Source organism: Lolium perenne, chromosome 5 (assembly GCF_019359855.2).
Source record: "Lolium perenne isolate Kyuss_39 chromosome 5, Kyuss_2.0, whole genome shotgun sequence".
Taxonomy (NCBI): domain Eukaryota; kingdom Viridiplantae; phylum Streptophyta; class Magnoliopsida; order Poales; family Poaceae; genus Lolium; species Lolium perenne.
Genome location: NC_067248.2, coordinates 94,348,646 through 94,354,812, shown reverse-complemented (window position 1 = coordinate 94,354,812; position 6,167 = coordinate 94,348,646).

Sequence of the window (6,167 nt, the reverse complement as noted above, 5' to 3'; positions counted from 1 at the left end):
CTTGTATTTGATTACATATGGAAAGGACTCAATGAACTCAACCCATTTTGCATGTCTTTTGTTCAAAGTGTGTTGACTTTTCAAATACTTCAAAGATTCATGGTCGGAGTGAATAATGAACTCTCTTGGCCAAAGATAGTGTTGCCAAACTTCAAGAACACGAACCAAAGCATAAAGTTCCTTGTCATAAATAGGATAGTTGAGGCGTGCGCCGTCCAACTTCTCACTATAATATGCCACGGGTTTTCCATTTTGCATGAGGACACCACCGATTCCAAGGCCACTCGCGTCACATTCTATCTCAAATGTTTTAGCAAAATCGGGAAGAACAAGTAGTGGTGCCTCGGTGAGTCTCTTTTTCAATTCATCAAAAGCTTTTTGTTGTGCGTTGCCCCAAACAAACGGAACATTCTTTTTAGTAAGCTCGTTTAAAGGGCAAGCGATGGTGCTAAAATCTTTCACAAAGCGGCGGTAAAAGCCGGCAAGTCCATGGAAACTTCGGACTTGAGCAACATTGGTAGGAGTTGGCCAATTGTGCATGGCCTCAACCTTAGAAGAATCAACTTCAATACCATTAGCGGAAACCACAAAGCCAAGAAAAACCAACTTGTTTTGAGAAAAGTTGCATTTGGGGAGGTTAGCATAGAGCTTTTCATGACGCAAGATGCACAAGACTTCTCTCACATGTTGCACATGGTCCTCGAGGTTTTTGCTATAAATGAGAATATCATCGAAGTAGACAACCACACTCTTGCCAATGAGAGGTCGCAAGATGTGATTCATGAGGCGCATGAAAGTAGATGGAGCATTTGAAAGACCAAATGGCATGACAAGCCATTCATAGAGACCAAGTTTGGTCTTGAATGCCGTCTTCCATTCATCACCAATTGCCATGCGGATTTGGTGGTAGCCACTACGCAAATCTATCTTAGAGAAAATCGTGGCACCACTCAACTCATCAAGCATGTCATCTAAACGCGGTATGGGATGGCGATAACGGACGGTAATGGCATTGATGGGGCGACAATCCATACACATCCATTGCGTCTCATCCGGTTTAGGCACAAGAATCACGGGAACGGCACAAGGGCTTAAGCTTTCACGGACATACCCTTTTTCGAGGAGATCTTGAATTTGGCGTTGAATCTCCTTTGTATCTTCGGGGTTGGTGCGGTAGGCGGCGCGGTTTGGTAGAGGAGCGCCGGGTATGAGGTCAATGCGGTGCTCGATGCCCCGAAGCGGTGGTAGTCCATGAGGTAGCTCGTCGGGGAAGACGTCTTGGAATTCCTTCAAAAGAGACAACAAAGACGAAGGAATGTTGGTTAAGTCGTTAGTCTCCGCCGAAGGGCCCTTGCAAATGAGCACGTAGTGTGGAGTGGTGGATGGGTTGTGGTGCACTTCTCTCATCTCACTTTTGGTAGCTAGGAGGACACTCTTCATCTCACTCACATATGGTTTTTGGCGCTCACTCTCTTTTTGGTGGATCACTCTCTCACCTCTCAACTCAGTAGTGATAGTGGCTTCCTTAGCCCTCGCTAAAGCCTTTGCATTGTCCGCAATTACTTGGCTAGGAGTCATTGGGCGTAGGATGTAGGTCTTGTCGTTGACCTTGAAGCTATAGGCATTTGTGTAGCCATCATGGTTGGCTTTCTTGTCATATTGCCAAGGGCGACCAAGTAACATGTGGCACACCGTCATAGGCACGACGTCACAATCAACGGTGTCTTCGTAGGCGCCAATCTTGAAAGATATCGTGACGGTGTGTTGTATCTTCACATTTCCATTGTCACTTAGCCATTGCACATGGTAGGGGTGGGGGTGTTTCCGTAGCGGAAGGTTGAGCTTGGTGCATAGTTCGGTGCTTGCAAGATTGTGGCAACTCCCTCCATCGATGATAACCTTTATTGACTTGCCATTGATTCCGGCTCTTATTTGGAAGATATTGCACCTTTGGTCTTCATTTGGAAGTGCATGGGTTGTCAACACTTTGGTCACCACAAGAGAAGGGCTTGCATCATGCACACATAGGACTTGCTCTTGGTCTTCCAAGTCATCTTCTTCATGAGAGGTTGCGGCTTGTACCAAGGCTTCATATTCACCTTCACTCAAGTACTCCACATCTCCATCATCTCGAGTGATCATAACTCTTGTGTTCTTGCATTCAAAGGATTTATGTCCTTGAGCACCACACTTGAAGCAAGTGATGTTACTAGATCCGGTGGAAGCTTTGGAGGACATGGTTGATTGGTCCGGCTTGAAGCTTGTTGTCTTGATGGCGCTTCTTGCTTGCTTTGGAGGATCCTTGGAGGCAAGTGCACTTGTGTTCTTGATGCTTGAGGAGGCATTCATGGCATTTCTTGCGGCGAAGAAGGTCTTTGTCTTTGCACTTGCTAGGTCTTCTCGCACTTGGCGCTCGGCCCTTGTTGCTTGGTGGAGTAGCTCAACCATGTTTTTGTAAGGCAAGAATTCCACTATCCTCTTGACGGGGATGTTCAAGCCATTCAAGAATCTTGCCATAGTTTGCTCTTCTCGCTCATCCACATTTGCACTCATCATGGTCATGTGCATCTCCTTGTAGTATTCCTCAACGGACTTGTAGCTTTGCTTGAGTTGAGTGAGCTTGTTGAAGAGGTCACGCTTGTGGTGAGTTGGTACAAAGCGGGTGTGCATGACTTCTTACATTTCTTCCCATGTGTCAATGGGTGCTAGGTCTTCCTTCTCACGCTTCTTGTTGACCTCTTCCCACCAAACATTTGCATATCCTTCAAACTCAAGTGATGCCATGGCAACTTTCTTTGCTTCGGAGAAGTTGTGGATGCGGAATATCTTATCAACCTTGAGGACCCAAGACAAGTATGCGTCGGGATCTTCCTCTCCTTGGAACTTGGGCATGGTGAATTTGAGCTTCCCAAAGATTTCTTCCTCATTGCGGTCATTGCGTCGAGGAGGTGGTCTTGCTTCACCATGATCTTGACGTTGTTGAGGTTGAGGTTGATCAACATTGATGATGCGGCGGTCTTGGTTCACTTCTTGTTCGGCATTATGGTGGTGCCTTTGAGCATTGGCCACTTGAGATGGGCGAGGTTGCCCTTGATGATGACGTGCCTCTTGCTCTTGGCGGAGCCTTTCTTGCTCACGTGCATGAAGGAGATCTTGATCATGACGAAGACGTTGTTGTTCCTCTTGGAATTGAGCATGGAGATGTTCTTGTTGAAGGCGTTCTTCTTCAAGGCGTAGACGTTCTTGGACAAGTCGAAGTCGTGCTTGCTCCGCTTCTTGAGCTTGTTGTTGAAGCACTTGAGCATCCACATTATGGTGGCGTGGGTCTTGATTGGAATCATGATGCGACGATGTAGGAGCTTGTGACCTTGAGCTATGAGAGCGTGAAGACCTTGAATGGTGTCTTCTATCTTCTTGTCGGTTGAGTGTATGGAGGATGTTGTCCAACGCCGTCTTCATTTCTCTTGTTTCTTGACCTTGCATGGCGAGTGTTGCCTTCAACTCATTGCCTTGAGTTTCAATCTTCTCATTGAGTTCTTGAACTTGATTGTTGAGGTCAATCCTTTGCACTTGAGCTCTTTCTTCATAGCGGACGTTGGTATCCTTGAGCATGGCTTCAAATTGATTGAGCTTGGCGTGGACGGCTTGAGTAGCTATCCAATGTTGGTGCCGCGTCATCGGTAGTTGGTTCCCTTCTCCACTAGACATGGTTACAACTAAAACAAGAACTATGTGGTGGGTGGTTAGGAAAGACTACCAAGAATGTCAAAACTTGCAAACCAAAATCGAAAAGGTGTATCTAGGTGAGGAACAACCGGTTACACACACAAAAACAAAACTCTATATGGTGTTAGGTATGGATGTGGAAAGCCAAATGGAAGAACCAAACGAAAAGTCTATTGTCAAAAGTGGGTAAGATCCAAAAGTCACAAATCAAAGGCGGTGATCACAAAAGGCATACACAAGGTAGAACACACGCGTGGGACAAAATGGGGTTAGCGCGACGGAAAATGAGCACGAACAAAATTGGTCCTAACGAAGACTACTAGCTCGGTGCCACGCTAACGCAAGAGAGACCGTGGCTTGGTTGCAAAATTGAGAAGCAACAAGATTTGCGCAAGACGCCTCTCTTCTCTTTTCTCTCTTTTGCTTATAAGCTTTGGACTCTTTTGTGTATAGGTGTCACTCACACTCTTTTTCTTTTTCTTTTTCTCTTTTTTTTGTATGCTTAGAAGCTTTCTTTTTCTCACTATCTATGTAAGTATGTCACACTTCTTTTGCCTATCTTTTCACATGAGCTTGCTTCGTAGCTTTGCTCAACACACGCACACCCTCACGGTCGGGACGCTTGCGCAATGCTTCGCAACACTAGAAAGCCACTCTCGATAGGAAAGGTACGCAAAGGGGCTACAAGTTAGGGGGCAAGTTATACCACTTGAAGACGGTGGCCGACGACCTTGAACTTGCTATGGTGGAGGTGTCAAATGGACCGCTTGGATCTTCGGGGTGCCGTCGTCGTTGTTGATGTTGCGGAAGCTTGTGGTAGCTGCAATGGCACTCAAAACCGAAGACCAAACACAAATGGGAAGTGCCAAAACGAAAACGAAGAAAGTGTGAAAAATTTCGGGGCCAGCAGCGATGCGGCGTTCGGGAGGCGGCAGATGTCGGCCTGGCCGCAGTGCCGGCGACTTTAGAGGCGGCGATCACGGCCTCAGCTGCTGTTCGTCGATTTGGCGGAAAACTGACCCGAAAATCTTCGATTTCGTGGGAAAATTGGCACAAACTGGTGGGAAAAGTTGGGGGAATAGTAGATCAACACCAAAGACAAGTTTCTATTGGAACAAAACCACAAATAACTCAACAAATCGAGAGATCGATCCAAGGCCAAATTGGGGCTATTTTTTGGGAATTTTTTTTTTGGAAAATTTTTGGGCGAAATTGGTGATGTGGGGGTCAAATCCGTGGCAACCCAAGAGCTGCTGATACCATATGATGAGGCTAAGCCTGGGGATGTGCCCGATCTTCACGGATTTGGGTGGATTTCGTGGGGGAGGTGGATGAACACGATGAACACGACGAACACGGGGAAGAACTCGTGGGGATACAACTCACACACACACACACAAACCGGTTCTTTCTCGTAGGCCCGATACACCTACTCGATGGAGGTTGCGAGAAAAGACCTTCCGGTAGAAGTCTCGCAAAGAGATCGACAAATCGAAGATCCTATGAATCTAGAAGGGTGAAAAGACCAAACTCAATAGAAGTGCAAGCAAAAGACCAAATAGGTAGAAGTGCAAGCAAAAGACTAAGATTGGTAGAAGTCACCAAAGAGATACAATAGGATTCGATAAGGAGCCCGGGTGGATACAAGATCATAGATCTAGGGTTTCCCTCATGGGTAGGAGCAAAGCTCAAGTTTCTTCTTAGTTCATCTCTAACCCTAATCTGGAGGAAGGGGTGAGGTATTTATAGGCCCAGATTCGTACAGGGGTAAAGTCGGAATTACATAAATTATCCTGGTCCATGGATGCGAAATCGACGGTTGAGATGAAGTCAACAGGGGTGGGGCCGGCAGTGCCGGTGAGGATGGGCCGGCAGTGCCGGTGGGCGCGATGCCGCTGGTTTGAGGCCGGCGGTGCGGTCGTGGATCTTCTTCACTGGAGGGGCAGCCGGTGCCGGTGTCTGGAGGCCGGCGATCTGCGGTGAGCAGGCCGGCAGTGCCGGGGTCTTGAGGCCGGCAGTGCCGGGGTGAGCAGGGGCGTCCTTCAGCTGGGACTCTTCTTCTCCTTCTTCCTTGTCCATCTTCGGGTCTGCTGTGATGTCCTTCTCTCGAGGTTCATATCTGACAACACAAAGCATATCGGCCTGAGGTAGCAGCCCATCCAATGGGGTATCGAGATCAAGGGTAGTGAGGAGTGAGTTCACCTTATCATGTAGCGCTTTGACTCGAGCCCGTGTCATTGGTCCACTTGGGGGACTTGTTGGTCTTGGTGTAGCGTCGTCGGTGAGCGGGGCTACATCAGTAAGTATGTTGCGCCTAATGATTATTATGATAATGAATCTGAGTACGATGATCTTCCTATGCCCTGTACCCATGTTAGTGATCATGATTTGGATGAGCGCACTACTTTTGATATTGGAAATCTCTTTGGTACTGATTATGA